The sequence below is a fragment of the Heloderma suspectum genome, chromosome 4 (assembly GCF_057233095.1).
Source record: "Heloderma suspectum isolate Gila_16-S chromosome 4, 16-S_ref, whole genome shotgun sequence".
In the NCBI taxonomy this organism is placed as follows: domain Eukaryota; kingdom Metazoa; phylum Chordata; class Lepidosauria; order Squamata; family Helodermatidae; genus Heloderma; species Heloderma suspectum.
The window spans coordinates 285,028,099-285,044,513 of NC_139461.1; the positions used below are offsets into that span (position 1 = coordinate 285,028,099).

At 43.0% G+C, this 16,415-nt stretch overlaps 1 protein-coding gene across 2 annotated transcripts in view; it reads right to left on the minus strand.

The window, feature by feature from the left end:
* The window catches only part of PREX1 (phosphatidylinositol-3,4,5-trisphosphate dependent Rac exchange factor 1), a 335,075-nt gene that overhangs the window by 206,252 nt on the left and 112,408 nt on the right, over positions 1 to 16,415 (minus strand). The gene's annotated exons all lie outside the window — the stretch shown is intronic.

The following is a 16,415-nucleotide window of genomic DNA, read 5'->3' on the forward strand; positions in this document are numbered from 1 at the left end:
AGAGAGGACTAAAAAGGGCAACAAAGCACCGTTAGAAAGAGCAGGCACTTCTCTGAAACTGAGCCATACTGAGGCAAAGAACCAGCCATCACACAGAATCCCAGTTTACCCAGATATTGGAGAGTGGCATGGTGACCCATAAACAGCCACTGGATTGTACTCTCTCTCCCCCACTTCAGCACTTTGTATACAATGCTGTCTTTGTTTAAAAGAGTACAGCCACATATGATTACAAGAATTGCTGGATTCGACCAAGGTCCAATCCAGTCCAACATCCCGTTTCCAACTGTAGCCAGCTGCTTCGGTGAAGCTCCCAAGTAGGGGCTCAAGATAATGCCCTTCTCAAGTTATTTTTCCCCCCACCCAAAATGGGAGCAAAAATCCTCTTCTTTGCATGTTCATAGTTCTTCAAGGCCTGGTTCACATTCTTCGCATGGGAGTTGATGATGGAAAATTGTTAATGGTAACATTAGAAAAACCTGGCCCTACTCCTCATTCCTTCTTTCTTGTATGCCTGGACCATTTTAATTGATCCCAGCAGATTTTCTCCTAGATAAGCTTCTCTAATTCAGCCTCATCTGACATCTCTTATCTTCTTTACCTATACAGAAAGAAGGGGTGTCTTCTGAGTAGAAAAAGAATATGATGTCCTTTTCTCTTATCTTCCTCCTAAAACATCTTTGGATTGTGCAGGAAGGGGAGTTTTTTTAGCCTCATGGCAACCATCCCTCCCAACTTTAATCCCCCATCCAATGCTTACTACAAGCATTTAGGGGCTTGAACAGGCACAGGCGTGCGCGCACACACACATACACAAATACTGACATCTAAATACTCCATACATCCTGGAAGTTCACAGGTCCTTGTCAGGCCATTTGGGTGGTACTGGTGGTGAATATTTTACTTTTCTTCTAATGTACAAACTCTTATACTTGTGCATACTAATGAGTGCCCCAACTATGTAGGAACCACAAATGTATTTTTGGGTGGCCCTATTTTGACTCCAAACTGGTAGACATTTAACTGCCCAAGTTCAGTATTATAGGGAACAGTATAATTGTCTCTGAACATGAAAGTTCAATTTAGCTCTTGTAGCCAATACCCGTTGATATCATCTACGAATTTACCTCTCTCTTTTTAAAATCCATTTACGTGAGTGGTTACTCACTCTAATTCTGGCAGTCAACGCCCTATGTTAATTATGAAGTGTGTGAAGAAGTACTTCTTTTTTTCTACCTTGGAAAATTCTTATTGTTTCTCTGTTTACCCTGCCTCCATTTCCCTTCCTCTGTGGTTTTCCCTGTGAGCAATTTTAAATTATAAGTTTCTTGGGGCAGGGACCTGTCCTCTTGTACTCTTTACAGCACTGTGCATAGAACATAAATTGACAAAATATTTCAGCCAGAATTACTTTAAGTAACTTTAATGTTTGTCGCAGGATTTTTGTCTGTCTATTACTTGCTTTTTCATTACACCATAAAAGGCAGACCATATATTTAGAGCTGTCTTCAGGTATTTTGGCTTCCAATAGTTAATAATGAACCACTAAAATAGCTAAAGCATTTAACCAATACTGACATTCAAGTTTGCAATATAAAGAGTAAACCCTAAATAGTGTGAGGCAGTTATAGGTTTAAAACTGGAATATAAGAAAAATTATCTTCACCTCTCTGTAACAATGGGAGACAAGAGATAGCAGGTGAGGCTGACATCAGATAAACTCTTCCAGTAGAAAATCTGCTAGGATCAATTAAAATGGTCCAGACATAAAAGGAGGGGGGTGAGGGAATGAAGAGGAGAGTCTGATTTTTCTGTCATCATTAGCAATTTTCTGCAATTGACTCCTACACAAAGAACTTCATCTAGGCTCTAGAGAAATTGTGAACAGGCAAAACAGAATCTACGTGGGAAATGTTTCGGGAGCTGCGGCTGTTGACGCAAAACAAGAGTTGCAAAAGGCATTTTATTTGCAGGAAGTAAATCAAAGTCCAAGCCTCTGTATTTAGGCACAAGACTACGTTTTTGTATCACAAATGGCTCCCTGCTTCCACTGTGAATGCATTCATCTCTCTTGCATCCTAACCTCCTTTCTATATGCCTCTGATATTTTGCTAACTTTATATTCTGCCTGATGAAGAGAGTGCCATGAAGCTCAAACGCTTTCCTATCTCTACCCCAACCTAAGCTGCACCAATTTAAAAGATATATATTTTCACCTACTGCATATCTGTCATTCTCTTGGAACAACAAGGCAGCCAGAACATGCTGAAGAAACTGTGGACTTGACCTCTCCTCCCTGCGCACCTCTAAGCACATAAGAAGAGCCCTGTTCCCATAGTAGCCAACCAGAGAAGGCCACAGGACATGAGTGCAACAGCACTCTCTCTGACATGTTCACCAGCAACTGGTGTTTAGAAACATATTGCCTCCAATACTGGAGGTAATATATAGCCAACATGACGAGTAGCCAATGACAGCCTTCTCCATGAATTTGTCGAATCCCCTTTTAATGCTGTCCAAGCTGGTAACCATCACTACATCTTGTGGTAGCAAATTCCACAATTTATTTACACCAGAGGTGGAGAACCTCAAGCCCAGGGACCAAATTCAGCCCTCCTGGGGTCCCAATCCATCCCTCTAGGATCACCCAGAGGGCAATGCCCCCTTTCCCCCAACCACCAATCATTTGGTGTTTTCCTGGCTTTTGTGCCTTCCCCCACCACCATCTTCTAATGTGTCTCCTAAGGCTTAGTTATTGGCAGTAAGAGCTTTAAGGTAAAATATGCTGGTATCATTTGTATGTCTGGTCTCGTGCCATTGCCCCTACCCACCACTGGAATGTAGCCCCAAAGAGCTTTTCCAAAATGGAATTTGACCCTCGGGCTGAAAGAAGTTCAACACTTCTGATTTACACTGTAGGAAGAAGAATTTCCTCTTCTGTCTGTCCTGAATCTCCCATTATTCAACTCTGCATGCCATGAGGTCAGGAACAAAATTGGGCTTGTGTGCCATCCAAGCAAGGAGTTGCTTCAGCACAAGGTCTCCCTTACCCTGGATATTGCACCCACTTTCAGGCCCAGAAGGCAGCCTTCCTCTCTGCCGCTTTGGCCTCCATGACGTGCACTCCAGGGGCCTGCTTTCAGACCACAAGAAGCACTCTCCCCACCCAATTCCGCTGCCAAGCTTCAGCAAAATGGGAAGTACAACTGCAGCCTGCAAACAAGGCTGCAAAGTTCCTAGGTTAGTTTCAGACCAGCCCTAAAAACCCAGGTTATTTTTGTCCAGAGGCAAATATCATTATCATTGCATGGGCTGTGATAAGGAAAAAAGTTCCAGCACTGTTCTTTCTTCTTCTTCTTTTGAATTTCAGTTCCAACACAAATCACCCACAGCAGCAGGAAGAGGGTGCTGGGGCTGGGGAGTGGCGGGGAGAATGTGTAGGTGATTAGTTGTGAGTTGTAAATCTGCTCATTCTGGCTGCAGCAGGCCAGCCAGGACAGTTTGGGCAATGTTGACACCCCAGTATAATAGCAAGCACCCCTTTTCAGAAAGGCCAGGGTGCCTGATACCCATAAATCTGTGGTTGTTCAATTCCTGCTCAGAAAATATTGCTGGTCCCAGAGTTTTCCGGGGGGGGGGGGTGTTACTAGTAGTGGTAACCTATTATATTTGTACTTGAGGGCCTGCATACAAGCGTTTTCTGAGCATCGTGCTAGGAGGTAGCGTTGACCTTGGCAGAGGCTATACATACCACAAGGAACACTTGGACAAGCTACTATTTTAGCTTTCTTTCCCCTGTTCTGCAAAATTGGAATAACACTGAGTTCTGTTATAAAGTTTAAATTACTGAAAACATGCACTACCTTTTAAAAGTCTAAACCAACAGCCAGTGTTTCTTGCTAGATCAGTAAGTAAAGACCAGAACACAATTATAGGTATCTTCCACAAATGTCACCAGGAGGGAGGGGGGATGGATCAATACCACCAGATGCCATTCTGACTCCTGTCCCAGAACACCTGCTTCACTGAGTACTATAATCATGGATGCCGCTAATTATTTCAACAAGTCGCCAAATTCCAGAGAGATCCTGCTTGCCAACAATGTCCATTTTTGCAATTCCAGTCCCTAAATTGAGATCCACTTTGGGGTTATGAACAGGTGCCAAATACCTCGAACAGCATTGCCAGTCCCATTTATTAAATGCCAAATGGGGTTCCAGTTAAATGACCCCTTCTCGATATTAGAGGATGGAACGAACACATACTGTTCAGGAACGGCAAGTCACTATTATATTTAGAGAACACATTGGAGGCCTTTTCAGTACAGGAAAAGCCACTGAGGAGATAAGCCTGTCGAGACAGACAGTTGCCTCCGAACTTCTCTGAAGCTGGAGGAGACCACACCCATCCAATGCAGGGCGGCTGAAGCATGGAGGAGAGGATTCCCTGTGTGCTCCAGCTGCCCTGCCCTGCAGTTTGCCTCAGATGCCCAATTTCAGGCATCTAAGTGCGGCTTTGGCAGGGGGAAGAAACGGAACTGGAGACTACATAGGAAGCTATCTAAACCAGCTTCTGCGGTCCCCTTCCCATCCCTGGGAACGCCCCATTTTCGCCTTTTCCATGTTACGAGCACTGACAGGCACAGAGGGGCACCCGCTGTGGCTCTGTCCACACCAGCTATAAGGGGGAGGGGGAGGGGAACGCTGTTTCCCAGCTCCGAGCTCATAGCGCTGTCTATGAGTTCGGAGCTGGGAAACTGAAAAATCCTATCTCCCCCAGACGCTGTCTAGAGGACACAGGATTGCTCTCCCCTTGATTACTTACTTATTTCAGAGAATTTCTATACTGCTTTTCTTTTCTTAAATCCCAAAGTGGTTTACAAGGTAAAATCAAGATGAAATACAATAAAACCAATCATTAAAACAATAATACTATGATAAAAACAATACAGTCTCATTAAAATAACCAGGAATATCTGACCATGGTAGCAGTCAGGGAAACGCTCAGGCAAACAAGTGAGTCTTCAGTTGTTGGCGGAAGCACTCCACACTAGGAGCTTGCCTGATCTCAATGGGGAGATCATTCCAACATGGTGGGTGCCACAACTGAGAAGGCCCTCCTTTGCACCATGGCCAAATGAACCTCAGTAGGCCACAGTATGGTCAGCAAGCCCTCTCACTCAGAATTTAGAGACCAGGGCTGCCTATACAGGAGAAGGAGGCCTCTGAGATAACCTAGTCCTGAGCTCTCTAGTCCTAGCCAATTAACTATTTTGGCAAGATTGTTCATTCATAGGCCACCAACACAATTGCTAATAGGCCGACCAGGTCTATCACAATTGTATGAACTGGTCTTTGTGATATCAGTCTGGAAGTAAATGTATAGTTTGTTGCCCCTCCATCCTCATGTCTTACCATTAATACTACCAGACGATAAATATTTATCTGGACATAGAGAGTGGGGCCTTCCAGATGTTGTTAGACTCCAACTCCCATCAGCCCCAGCCAGTATATACGATGGTTGGGTGATGGGAGTTGTAGTCCAACAACATCTGGAAGGCCCCAGGTTCCCCACCTCTGGTTTCAGTAATCCAAGAAAGAGCTTCTTCATGTCTCTAATGCATTACGTCCCCTTTGGAAAGAAGTAAATCCATAACTGAAACAAATTATTCTTCATAATTTGCCGCCCCACTGTTGAACAATATATACTGTAATCCTATTCCTACTAATGTATTTTTCAAATAATAGAAAATCAGTAAAGAGAAGGCACAAATCACATTATTCTTATTCCTTTGGTCCAGGCTGATCAAGAGGACATCTTTCACATCTTACATTTTCTAAGGGATTTGTTTCAGACTTTACAAAACGAATGGTTACATATTATTTTGTTTTAATTATTTTAAACACATAAAGAAGGAAGGAAGGAAGAAAGGAAGGAAGGAAGGAAGGAAGGAAGGAAGGAAGGAAGGTGGCTTGTGCCAAAGTAGGCATCCCCCCATCTCAAACACAGGGGGAATTCTCTTCCATGACATGCTCCAGAGGCTGGCAAGATGGGGCATTTGCCAGGGCCCCAAGGTCAGCAGAGGGCCCAGTGCCCTGAAAGTGCTACCATTTCTAGTTTGCACCAAATATCCCAGAAGAGTAGATGCAGCCTAAGGAAATTTTCCATTTCCATATCCTGCCTCTTCCAGGCTTAGCAGGGTGCAGGGGGATGCTGAAGAACCATCCACAAGAGACCCCAAAATCCTGGAGCCAGCACTGACCTCTCCAAAGATGATTCCCACTGTGTTCTGTGCATGTGTCATCTATTATTATTGTTGTTGTTGTTGTTGTTTATATTTCTATACCACCCCATAGCCAAAGCTCTCTGGGCGGTTTACAAAGGTTAAATCTACAAATTATTGGTTTTATATATGCAAATGTTTGCAGATTTAATCAATTAAAGTCCATATGAGGCAACACAATCCTTTGTAGCCAAAAGCAACAACAACAAAAACCCAGTGGGATGTATGTTGGAGGGAGGAGCCATGTGTCCTACTTTACAGAGGACAATCCACTATTTGAAGGGCCATCGGAGGACAGCCCTCTGTTTGAATGTGTCTACTATTTAAAGACAGATTCAGCTGTTAAGCTGTGTAAAAATGTGATAAAATAAAGGGCTGCCCAGTCCAAGTCTGATTTAAAAATAAGGCACCATAAGAGGAAGAGTAGGGTTCTGGAAGTTGCCCATCAACAGTTACTACCAGCAGGCTGAGCAGGCACACAGCTTACCTGGTCACGATCTTCCTCACTATGGGGAGATGCATTGCATTGCTAATGAAAATGACAGCATTTCCAATTGTGCATCTACACATCTACATTATTACATGCAACTTTTACACAAATCTCTTTTTCCTTCTTTTTGACTAATGCATTTCCTCTTTCTGGGCAATGTGTAAGTGGCCATTCTAGCTATACTACTGCAGAGTGATGTCAGATCTCAGAGAGGGTGGAAGCAGCCTCCATGTAATTGTATTTGATTTCTTTTTAATGTACACTGTCATGGGGGTTCCTCTGGATTGAAAGGCAAGATAGAAATCAAATAATAAAATAAATAAAATCTGGCCTTGCAAATAGTAATACTCTTAAGACTGTTTACCCACCATATGCTCCATCTGCCTTTTCCCTGCACCACCACTACTGTCCCAGCAGGGGAAATGCATTACAGTGCTCTGGCTGCCACATCTGAGTTCTCTAGCTCATGGGTGGGACCGCGCCTGGTTGCCTGGAGGCAATTTTTACTTGACACAAAAAGCCATGTGAGTGGCTAATTCCAGGCCAGTGACCACTGGGTCTTCCTCTTACATGAACAATGAAAGCACGCTTATGACTCAAGAGTTGTTTCTCCTTCCTTTTGTATGTGCATGCTCAAGTTGCAAGACATACAAGGTTGTGTGTGTCTTATATATGAGACATAAAGAAGCCCTCAATAGGCTGTTGTTTCTTAAAATTCCACTGGCTGATGTATCAACATAATATTTACTGATACCCTGCCCTAAAGAACTGCCAGCTTCCCAAAAGACAGAGACTGTGACTAACTCTCTAACACTTCACACAAGAAGTCAATGGTTTTGAAGGCTCAGACGAGTCTTTAAAAAAAGCAGAAGATACTTAGTTGTCTGATATACCCTTTAAAAAATCTGTACAAAGGGCAGCTTGCATAAGATTTGATTATTAAGATGAAGACACAGAGACCAAAGTTCTAGCCTTGCAAAACATAACCATCACATGCTCTGCAAATACAAAAATCTGAATGGCATCAGGCCCACCTACAGAAACACCATTCTTGCATTTCACACTACATCACCAGAGAAATTCACATGATAAAGTGCCAAATTAAACTAAATTAAATAATAAAAATCACTATTCTCCATCCAAAAAAGAAAGCAAGTGTAATGAACCACAGTGAAAAACAAAGGCCAAATTACTGAAATCAGTGCAAGACAGAGCAATACATCACCAGATAAGTATGCAACACTGTGCAAGTACTTTAGCAAATGTTCAGTAACATCCCTGAAATTAAAAGGAGGGGGAAGTGAAAAACTAAGGGTGCTTCCAAACGGACAGCTCCTAATGCTACCGGTCAAAAGACATGGTGCAGTGATTCCATCTTTCCCTTCTTAATGGATTTTCTGTACTAAGGAAATGATGAGAAAAAATTGGGAAAATATAGGAGGGTTACAAATGAGAGACGACATTGTCTGAACCCCTGTAAAATTCCATGAATGAGGCAGGGCGATTGCACAATAAAAGCCTCGGCTGGAAGCACCCTGAGTCATTCAGAAACGGAAGTGAACGCTAAAAGAGTTTTACAATACTTGGCAAAGTACTATCAAATTAAGTAGAACAGCAACAATAATAATACTCGATATCTACATAATGCTTCTTCCAACTGTTCAATCTTCTCCAATTCAGAAAAGGTAAGCTCTAGCAGAACAGGTAAGCTGCCGTTCCATTTAAAACTGGCTTGCTGTTCACTGGGATAGTGCTGCCATATGCGAGAATCCATGGATCTTAAAATACTATTTTAGCAGCCGTGTTCGTGTGGCCTATGCATATGCATATATACACAGAAGAAAGAATAAGTGTAGAAGCCAAGGCAAATTCAAAATATTTGAAAACGCCACTCCCTTGTGTGTTGCATTAGAGCAGCCTTGCCCAACTCTGATGCCCTTCAGATGTGTTGGACTACAACTCCCATCATTGGGGCTGGTGATGCTGGGAGTTGTAGTCCAACATACCAGGCAAGGCTGCATTAGGGTTGCAATTTAAGTCTTTTTAAAGCAATCTCAAACGTTGGTTTTAATCCTCTAGGACAAATTTTTCTGTTTGTTTTAAGTTGCTCAGCCATCAATTTAAAACTGCACATATTCAATATGCCAGCACAGCAACTAGCAAATTCAAATAGGATGGATTTCCCACCCCATCTGAAAAAGTCAGCAATACTATTTACACAGGAGCAGTTCTGCACAGATACACTGATAACATGTTATTTATTAAATAACAGAATCATAGAATCATAGAATAGTGGGGTTGGAAGGGGCCTACAAGGCCATCGAGTCCAACCCCCTGCTCAATGCAGGAATCCAAGTCAGAGCATCCCTGACAGATGCCTGTCCAGCCTCATCTTGAATGCCTCCAGTGTGGGAGAGCCCACCACCTCCCTAGGTAATTGGTTCCATTGTCGTATTGCTCTAACACTCGGGAAGTTTTTCCTGAGGTTCAGCCGGAATCTGACTTCCTGTAACTTAAGCCCATTATTCCGTGTCCTGCACTCTGGGATGATCAAGAAGAAATCCTGGCCTTCCTCTCTGTGACAACCTTTCAAGTACTTGAAGAGCGCTATCCTATCTCCCTTCAGTCTTCTCTTCTCAAGGTGAAACATGCCCAGTTCTTTCAGTCTCTCTTCACAGGGCTTTATCTCCAGTACGCTGATCATCTTTGTTGCCCTCCTCTGAACCCTCTCCAGCTTGTCTGCATCCTTCTTAAAGTACGGCGCCCAGAACTGGATAAAGTACTCCAGATGAGGCCTAACCAGTGCTGAATCCACTTTTTTCATACCACTATGAAAGAATTGTACTTTCCTCATCATCTACATATAAACGCACAAAAGAGCACCATCACAGTGTTTTGTAGTCATCAACGAGCTTTAAGACTTTGCTTTGAGACTTTTCCAGCCAACTCACACGAACCACAAAGGAATGAAAGGCTAGAATCCTGGGCCTAGAAGCCCCCCTGCACAAGTGTGCTGAAGCCAATGGGATTTGCCGACACATCAGCAGTGGAAGGCTTCCACCCAAGCCAGCAATAGCATTTTACCGTCCAGAGGAGGAAAATCTAAAGAAGCCGCCAAGATCAAACAATGGGTTTTTGAAAAACTGCAAATTGACAGACGAAGGAGACTGCCAGACACAGATGGTTCCTGCTGTTTTCAAATGTCAGTCTTCTTCAGCATTTGCCAGCTACTGGGCCATCATTCCCTTTCATAACATCACTTGCATCACAACGTAAACCCCACATGGCAGTGAAACTACAAGTCTCTTATGGTGTTGACCAGCAGAGAGGGAAATCCAGTGGATGGAAACACATTTCCCTCTCCTGTTCAGCCGGTGGTCTTGACAGTAACTGCCAGCACTCGGTAGGTAGCCAAGCCCTTCTGAATACAGCTGCTATGTCCTTTCATTAGGGCTGGATACACTAACCATCAGGCACTTTCAAGTAGGTGGACACTAGTGGGGCCTGCAACAAAATGTTTCAGTGCGGAATGCTTCTGTTCTGTGTTCTAGCCAGCCAGACCTGCCTTCTTTGGGGTCCTACATTCCAGTCCATGTGAACACAGAATAAGACAGAGAATGAGAGAGGCAGAGAGTAAGCTTTTGAGCTCTAGAAGGCACCTTTGGGTGTGCAAGTCTCTCTCTCTCTCTCTGGAAATACGATGTGGGTGCAGTAGATTTGCTGCTTGTAGGAGTGCTTGAGCTGCTTGTCTCTATTTGTATGTTTGTAAATAAACCCAAATACTTCAAAATGCCCTAAGTGTCTAGTGATCATTCCTCCCAAAGGAAGCCAAACCTGGATAAGCACTATCTCTGGAACATCTTGCTGCCCGGATAAGTGGAGAGTTCATGGAAATATCTTTGTGAGGTTCTAAGAGCTCCACTCACTATCATGCAAGTCCCTCTATAGAGTGTGTAAGTAGCTAGACACAGGGCCGGCCCTACCATTAGGCTGAATGAGGCAGCCGGCTCAGGCAGCACATTCTGGGGGTGAATGGTGATGAGGTGTCTTCTTAAGGTGCCTTCTCCTGTCAGAGGTTAGCTATCATTACAGTTATTTTTTTGATGCCACTGCTCTGAATAGTTGTATAGAAGTACAGCTGAACCATTCCCTCAGATTCTTTAACCATGATGTTCGTCTTCTTCCTATTGATCTTTTGCCTTCCATTTTCCCTTGTATAATGAGTTGGAGTATGGCATACTTTTCGCCTCAGATAATATGACCAAGGTATTGTAACTTTCTTCTTTTAATGGTCATTACCAATTCTGTTTGTTTGTTTACTCTGTATAGTACATTCTCATGTGTTATTCAATCAGTCCACTATATTTTCAGCATGTGACGGTATATCCACATATCTAATGATTCAATTTTCCTCAGATCGTTCTTTTTAAGTGCCTAAACCTCCACTCCTTGGAAGAATATTGAGAACACGTAGCATCTTACCATCTGAATCCTTACTGCAAGATTTAGGTCCTCATTTCAATCGTGACTTGGATTCCTGCATCTGACTTGGATTCCAGCATTGAGTAGGGGGTTGGACTCGATGGCCTTGTAGGCCCCTTCCAACCCTACTATTCTATGATTCTATGATTACATAATAATTGTTTCCTTTTAACAAACTCTGTTCTTGCCATCTCCGCACTTGTGTTTATCTCTTGTGTTTGTTCATTTCTTTCACTGAGCCAAGTTCCTAGATATTTGTATTTTGTCACTCATTCAATTGGCATATTATTTATCGTAATATTAAATGCAATAAAAGGTTTTTTGCTTATCACCATATATTTTGTTTTCTTAATATTTAAGGCCATACTCATTGCTTACTTTATTAATCCAATCTAGGAATTTTTGTAAATCACATATATTATCTGTCATTACTACGGTGTCATCAGCGTATCAAACTGTGTTAATTATTTTTCCACTGATGTTTATGCCAGCCATTTGTTTGGCAAGTGCTTCATTAAATATAGCTTCAGAATTTAAATTGTACAGCATAGTTGACAAGACACAGCCTTGTCTTACTCCTCTTTGAATTTCTTCAGATAACTCTCCATCTATACGAACTGAGGCTGTTTGATTCCAATACAAATTTTCTATAATCCGAATCTATTGATATCGATAGGGTGTAGGAGGATATTATTATTGTTATTATTTACATTTCTATACTGCCCAATAGCCAAAGCTCTCTGGGCTGTTTACAAAGATTAAAAACATTAAAAAATACAGTATACAGAGATTAAAAGCCACACACAAACAGACAATATACACAAGAGAACATATATCTAAAACAATGTCAAAACAAGAAATCTCAAGCAAACAACCATAACCATAAGACAATCCAGGATCAATTGAAATGTGTCGTTGTCATTGTTATTATTTACATTTATTACAGATAGAGCTCTGTGGGTCACACAACCTGTCCTGCACTCTCTGCTGCCCTCAGAAGGATGCTGTCCCATCCTTATTGTTGAAATCAGATTAAAATGCCAGTCCAATCTGCTTCTGTATATGAAAGGGGACGCCATCTTGTCCTTCACTTCAGAAAGTAAAATGTCTTGGGCCAGCTCTAATCAGATACTTTAAGGCAGGGGTGGCCAACTTGTGGCCCTCCAGATGTTGCTGGACTGCAACTCCCATCAGCACTAGCTAGCATAGGCAATGGTGAGGGATGATGGCAGTTGCAGTATGACAACATTGGGAAGTCAACAAGTCGCCCACCCCAGCTTTAAAGGAATGGCTATAGCTCAATAGTAGAGTACAAACTCTGCAAGCAAAACATCCTAAGTTCAATTCCTGACATCTCCCAGTAGGGCTAGGAAAGACTTCAGTCTGAAACCCTGGAAAACCACAGACGGTCAGTGAGCTTTACCACACAAGGCTGTTAATCACTGTATATACTTTCGGTTTTGTCACAGAATTGAGATCTGGGCTCTGCACAAAGAGGTTTCACTTTCTTGCTTTTCTGCTGCATAACCTCTAGGTGGACCTGTGCTACAGCAGAACAGTACAAATACACCAGTAGAAACACCGCTTTCAGAAATAATATCACATTTTCCCCATTCTAAAAAAAAAAAGGGAAAGTGCTTTGAAAAAAACAGAAGCAAAACTGGAGGATCACAATGTCATCTAAAGGACCCATAAACAACCATGAAACACGTAAACATGTAAAGAAACATGAGTGCACAATAAATGCCTCATGTAGAAATGCTCAGTGTAGTCAGATTGACTCGTTATAAGGAATCTTCCTAAGTTCCATTGCTATGTAGATATATTCCACATAGTGTTTTCATTCTTGCACCTCCTCTATCTCCTTTTGCATTCTCCCTATACTACATTCCAGTTAGTGAACCTCTGTGTATCAATACAGCATGGCCCAACCACATGGCGTGGATGCATTCTATAAACATGGGACGCACGGGATGAAATCTGGCAGCGATCACTAAGAATCCAACTGACACAGTTGCTGAATTCCAATGAGAGAAACAAGGGCATCAGGATTACTACATGAAGCAAGAATGACTACAGCTGATCAGCATGTCTACTCTTGCACAAATGAAATACATAATAGTGAGCATTGTGCAGGCAGGCTTTCCATTTCTAAAATAAAAGTTATTCCTACACACAGAAGCAACTGCAGCCTCTCTTCAGGAGGCAAAATTTGGCATGAACTGGGTGGTATACAGAGAGAGTTATTCGTGGTGAAGATCCAGTACACAAATACCATAGCAAAATAGAGAGCAGCCTTAGATTGTGCCATCTAAACCAGTCTTGTCTATTTTGACTGGCAGTAAGTGGTTCTCCATAGTATGCATAGACCATTCCCATCACTTGCAATTCTTCATCTTTTTAACTGGAGGCACCAGGGATTGAAACTGGGAATTCAGCGTGCACAGCAGCTGCTATACCACTGAGCTAAGGTCCCTCCCCTCCTTACTAGTGTGGAAATAAGAAACCTTCTTGAAATCGGGATGATGGAGCTTCCTCCATCTAATTGAAGGAGGAAAACCTAGAACCTAGAGACTTTCCTCTCCTCTCTCTAATATCTAGGATAATGTGTAGTTAATAAGGTTCACTCGGCGGAAATCCAAATGCATACTGAGTTCTCCCTACTGTGGATTCTTCCACCTCAGAAAACTGGCAGATGCTGGCAACGGCTTTATGTATGAGTGTCTGAAAGCTAAAAGATCAACCCATTAAGTGTAACTGGAAAAGCAATCAAAACTCAAGCTACTATGAAAAAAGAACGATTATATGAATCTCTCCATCCACTGTGCCAATTTTTTTTGTCTCAAATACTTGCGACTGGGGGATGCTGGGGAGTGCTTTCCTTGCATCAGGAAGGGGACTCTTATTTTTATATAAATACTAGAAGGAAACAGGAGAATTCTCACCGCCCAGCCCAGTCCTTGTGCAGACACAGTACTCTTCAATGATTTCCCCGCACACACAACTTTTCCACTAGTGGTTAGAGCTGTCTTCTCCAAGCTGGTGTGCCCTCCAGATGTGTTTAGACTACAACTCCCATCAGCACCAGCCAGCATAGACAATGGTGAGGGATGATGGAAGCTGTAGGCTAAAACATCTGGGGGAGCACAAGCTGCCCACCCTTGCTCTCCATTAAGGCATAGTTTGATGGTCAAACACTCTTGGATGGAAGGAATTCATAGTCCTTAACCACAATAAAACATCTATCAGTCTTGGATCCAATGTTGACTAAAGCCTTGTTGTCACCTTCCTGTCCACATCTTGGCCCAACACGTCAAAGGAGAGCAGGATCAAGCTGCCTGCCCCTTCCCCCAGCCCCTATGTGTCTTTTGGTCCCACCCATTACCTTTACACATTCAGCAAAATGTGAGAAGGGGTGCTAGGTGTGTAGACGTGTACTTCCAATTGGGAATATTGGTGCAATCAGAAGTTTGGGAGAAGGGCCAAAGTCAACTACCACAAACCTTCTAGAGCAGGGATGGGCAGAAGGTAGATTTCGGGGGGATTTACAATACATTGGCCAAGGTTTCTGACTCCCAATTGTTTAACAACAGCACCAACAAAATGCCCTTTTCCCAACCAAATGAGGCTTCTGAAATAAAGAGAGCTTGCGGTAACCAGGACTTTAGTATGAAAGGACTGTGAGCTCAATTCAGTTCTGGCACTAAAAACAAATTGCTAGGCTGGGAGTGGGGATGTCAAACTACATATTACATTAAATGCAGTGGTTCGTTGAGCCTTATCCTTTTGTTTACTTTAGAGTAACTACATGCCGGTCCCAATCTGAATTGGGGCCATACACAGTTACTCTAACGTAAACAAAAAGATAAGGCTCAGCTACAAGCTATGTAATTAACATAATGTGTAGTTTGATCCTCTGAATGTGCTCAAAGGTACCTTGTTTTTTCATTCCAATGGCGTGTCTTTTTTTGCACCTGATTGTGGTTGCTGGATCTTGGGGTTCCAATAAAAAACAACGCAGTTTTGACACGAGCCTGAAGTCTGCCCACCTCTGTTCTAGAGTAAACTGTAGGCAGCCACCAACTGACTGGGGCAACCACTGCCATTTTGCTGGACCGAGGGCACAAAGGAAGTGCACAATTTTGCTCTCTCTCCTACACCACTCCTCCTCCTTTTCCTGTACTCTCCACTGCCTTTATTTCAAAGGACTGAAGCAAAGCCATCCCCTCCCCTCTTCACTTCTTCCATGAGTGCCTGTTCTTGCAAAAACACAATCGTATCACAGGCAGCCTCAAATGCCCGTTTCCTCTGGGTCAAGGAAAAGAATCAGGCCATTCTTTTTTAAAACATAAAGGGGAAGTTGAAGAGGAAAGAAGCCTGCTAGTGTACATTACAATGAAATGCTAATCAAGAATCCACCCTCCCCAGCATTCCCATAGAGCTGGCCTTGTTCTGGGAACTCCTGTTGGTGGCCGGCTCTGATGATTTGGCAGGATGCCTGAGGTCCCTTTTGTGACTTCACAGCCTTTGTGAGTCACTGGAGCCAGTCTGGAATCCAGGTCTCATACATCCTATATGCAATGTTGTGTATGGCTGCACAGGGCAGTGGAGGCTGGTGACTCTGATGTCAGTGGGGAGGTGAATCTGCTCTGGGTTTCAGTCAGAACCAATCAGAACTCTAAAGGAGCTATCTATTCCAGTAATTCTTGTTTGCTCCATTTGTAGCAGCACATGCATCATGCCACTGCAACGAATTCAGCCCCAAACTCATCTGACGCCAGGCATTTCGTCCATGCAACAAGATTTGCATGTAGATATGCATGCAAAATAATAGATGCCACCACCCTGCTCCACAAGAAAAAAAAAAAGGCAAGAGATTGGAGGGAATGTTATAATGCAATTTTTCTTTGTAGGGTTAGGCCTACTTCTCACTGGCCTACTTCTCACTGAAGTGCCAAACCTGAGTCTTGCCTGTACCACTTCTCAGACTGTGGGTGTGGGGCTCACATGATTCAATACTTGCCCTGCCCCTGTACAAAAAATCCTTCCACAAAGAAAAACTAGAAGTCGCGGAGGAGGGTTCCCAGCTAGCTTTGTTCTTGACGTGCCACTTTTCTATGGAGACAGAATTTCCTCTGGGTCAGGGAATCTTCAATCATG